Source organism: Carlito syrichta, unplaced genomic scaffold (assembly GCF_000164805.1).
Source record: "Carlito syrichta isolate Samal-C Ts95f unplaced genomic scaffold, Tarsius_syrichta-2.0.1 Scaffold303726, whole genome shotgun sequence".
NCBI lineage: Eukaryota > Metazoa > Chordata > Mammalia > Primates > Tarsiidae > Carlito > Carlito syrichta.
In genome coordinates, this window is record NW_007247822.1 from 1,031,456 (window position 1) to 1,035,499 (window position 4,044).

At 45.9% G+C, this 4,044-nt stretch overlaps 1 pseudogene; it reads right to left on the reverse strand.

Annotated features, from left to right (window-relative positions):
* LOC103261516 overlaps nucleotides 1-3,816 on the reverse strand; it is a 6,387-nt pseudogene extending 2,571 nt beyond the window's left edge.
* Between the last annotated feature and the right edge of the window lie 228 nt (nucleotides 3,817-4,044).

Sequence of the window (4,044 nt, forward strand, 5' to 3'; positions counted from 1 at the left end):
AAAAAAGAAAGAAAGGGCCCTTAGGCATCTCCCCTTGCAATCGTTACTTCCCAGAGGCTGTTACTGTTCTAATTTCTGTCACCAAATATTAATTTTGTCTGCTCATGAACTTCATATAAAAGAAATAATTCAGGATCTACTCTTCTGTGTTTGACTTTATTTATTTTTTGAGTTGGAATCTCACTCTGTCACCCAGACTGGAGTGCAGTGGCTGCTCCCGGCCACCGCAGCCTCGACCTGCTGGGCTCTGGCGATCCTTCTACCTCAGCCTTCCAAGTAACTGGAATTACAGGCATGTGCTACCACGCCCGGCTGATTTTTTTATTTATTGTGGAGATGAGTCTCGCTGCCCAGGTGGGTCTCGAACCCGCGGACTCAGGCAATCCACTCACCTCAGCCTCCCAAAGGCGTGGGATTACAGGCTGAGCCACCGAGCCCAGCTGACTTACTTTATTTTACATACTGTTTTTGAGATTTACCCATGTTAAATTTCCAGGTAGAATATTGAATTTCAGTCCAGGCTCGGTGGCTCAGCCTGTAATCCCAGCACTTTGGGAGGCCGAGTTAAGTGGATTGCCTAGGCCTGTAGGTTCGAGACCAGCCCGGGGAATTTAGTAAGACCTCATTTCTACAATTAAAAAAAAAAAAAAATAGCCGGATGTGGTGGTGCGTGCCTGAAGTTCAGTTCTAGCTGCTTGAAAGGCTGAGGCAGATGGATTGCAGGAGCCCAACAGGTCAAGGCTACGGTGGCTGTGAGCATGCCACTGCACTCCAGCCTGGGCGACAGAGTGAGACTCCAACTCAAAAAAAAAAAAAAATTGCATCTTAGATAAACTACAAATCATTTTTTAGCAAAAGTGTGTCCCATGTAATATTTGCATTTTTATTTGCTAAATCTGGTAACCCTAATTCATATTGTTGTTTTTTTGTTTTTGTTTTTTTTAAATGCTGAGCAGTACTCTATAGCATGAGTATACCACAGTTTGGTAATCTATTCTCTGTTAATGGTTATTTAGAGGTATTTTTCTGGCTGATGAATAAAGCCATTGTGAATATTGTTACACAAATCTTTTTTGTGAAAATATGTCTTTATTTCTCTTGGGGAGAAATACTTAGATTTGCTGGGTCAGAAGATAGATATGCGTTTTGTTGTTGTTATAGGAAAACTTCGTGTTTTCATTTTATTCTTTTGAAAAAAACTGGGGATAGAGAGTAACGTGGTCCAGCTTGCCTTGTGGACATATCCCACTGGCAGCAGTCTTAAGGAGCTGGTGACTGGCAGGGGTAAGAGTGAAGGTTGGGAGGACGTCGGAGGCCATTTCAAAGTCCAGATGAGAATGATGGATACTCAAATTGTGAGGGAGGAGAGGGCTATAGGTAGGAGAGAGAGTGAGGAGGCAGATGCCACAGGCTTCTTGACAAGTTGTCAGTGGGAGATTAAGGGAGAAGTCTGAGTGTCTGGCTTCCTGACAGATCATTACCTATAATTGGTAGGGCTGATGTCTGCTTTAGTTACTAAACTACAGCTAGTTCAATGTCTGATCCTGGCAGGGTACAAATCAAATTTTGCTGCCAGATGCCCATGGTCCATGACTCCAAGGAGAAGGAACCTCCAAGTAACCTCTAAGGAACTTCTAAGGAGAAAGAATCATCCCTTAGATGATCGTATTTCCATCAGTATTTTTGACTAGCCCAAACACAAGTACTATATACAAAAGGCTAGAATAACAGAGAAGAAAGAGAATATGACATTTAATGAACACAGATTACCTTTTGCCAGGCACTATAATTTCAAATTCTTTTTAGCACCTAAATTTCTCCCAAAGTCACATGACCATAAGGTACAAGGGAACCTTGAAAAGGTATTTCATCCATCTTATGGGCAAGCAGCCTGTTACTTTGGAGATTGTCCTCGGTTAAATCCTTTCTTTGCTTCTTTTTTTTTTTGAGTTGGAGTCTCACTCTGTTGCCCATACTGGAGTGCAGTGGCCGCTTCCGGCCACCGCAGCCTCGCTTGCTGGGTTCCAGCGATCCTTCCACCTCAGCCTTCCGAGTAGCCGGAATTACAGGCATGCGCTAAAATGCCTGGCTGATTTTTTTTTATTGTAGAGACGAGGTCTCACTGCCCAGGCGGGTCTCGAACCTGTGGGCTCGGGCAATCCACTCACCTTAGCCTCCCCAAGGCGCGGGATTACAGGCTGAGCCACCGAGCCCGGCTCTTTCTTTGCTTCTTTTTAATAGCTATGTGACTCACCCTACTGAACCTCTGGCTTTCCTCTATATGTTCTGAAGGTCAAGTGAAGTGGTGTATCTATGAACCTCACTTTGGGACCTATCCACAGCTGTTCTTCTCTCATGCAATTAATTAGCAACTTCTGTGTTCATCAAATCAGCCTCCAAATCAGACATTTGAGTCCAAAGTAGAGTCATCAAGGATTAGCCATGACCACACAAGTGAAAGGTAGAACCTCGGTGCCCTCCCCTCCACATATAGAGAGGAGCTAGTGAGACTTACCTTTCTGCTGGGCTAATGATTTTCATAACCTTTATTGAGTAATCAACATCTCCCATGTATGAATAGCATTTTTTAAAATAAAGAGACATGATCTCACTGTCACCCAGAGCAATACAGCTCATTGCAGCCTCCTGGGCTCAAGCAATCCTCCCACCTCAGCCTCCTGAGTAACTGGGACTATAGGCATAAGCCACCATGCCAGGCTAATTGTTTCATTTTGTATTTTTTTTTTTTGAGTTGGAGTCTCACTCTGTCGCCCAGACTGGAGTGCAGTGGCCGCTCCCGGCCACCGCAGCCTCAACCTGCTGGGCTCCGGCGATCCTTCCGCCTCAGCCTTCCAAGTAGCTGGAACTACAGGCATGCGCTACCACGCCCGGCTGATTTTTTGATTTATTGTAGAGATGAGGTCTTGCTGCCCAGGCAGGTCTGGAACCTGCAGGCTCAGGCAATCCACTCACCTCAGCCTCCCAAAGGCGCGGGATTACAGGCTGAGGCACCGAGCCCGGCCATTTTGTATTTTTTTAAAGATGGGGGTCTGGCTATGCTGCCTAGGCTGGTCTTGACCTCCCGGGCTCACGCAATCCTCCTGCCTCAGCCTTCTGAGAAGATGGGATTTAGATGTGAGCCACCCTACCTGGCAAGGAATAGCATTTTGTAGTGATTAAGTGCCTGCACTTTGAATTCAGATAGAACAGAGAAGCTCTCAGCACCTATTTGCTGTGTGACCTTAAAGTTGCTTAACTTTTCTGAGTGTCAGCTTCCTCACCAATAAAGTGGGGATCAACAATTGTATTTATCTTTCCATTTGGAATGATGATTGAGGTAAGGTTTGGAAATGCCTTGGTCCACAGCTTGGGACCTTGTGAACACTCACTAAAGGGTAGCTGGGAGGCTGGCCATGGTTGGGGGGTCTACCCTTAGGAAGGCACCGTGTCCCTCTTCGGTCAAAGCCGTCTGCTTTTGTCACGACGAGTTGGTCTCTGCTGCTCCTGCTTCCTGGATTAGTGGAAGCACCTGGGAGTCTGGGACACCTCACCCAGAGCAGTGCTATTGGACAGGCAAGCCCTCCCGCTCCACCTGCTCTGTTAACAGCACAGCAGTTGTGATCAAAGTGCTGAGCAAAAAACCCTGGAGCAGGGAGTCAGTGATTCTCCACATCAGTGATATCCTGTGGTTTGCTGACAAGTTGAGGTCTCCCCCAGGGCACAGAGTAATCCAGTTCCTGTCCTTTCAAACTGATGAGGGATTCCTCGCTGGTGAGTGGCTCTTCTTCTGCTGTCCTCATTTCCAAGGCCTGTCATTGTAAGGATTATGTGAGACCTACAATCTCAGAGAGGAGAAAACCAACCTACCCTGCATCCTGAAATGCTTCAGTTGAGTGAGAGCTTGGAGAAAAACAGACATCTACAAGTAAGAAATAGAATGAATGGGGATTGGAAGAACCAGATCAAATTGAGACCTTGAAGAATAGGATGAATGTGACTTGTTCACTTTATGCCATGAGGATTCCTGACTAAATAAATTCTAGA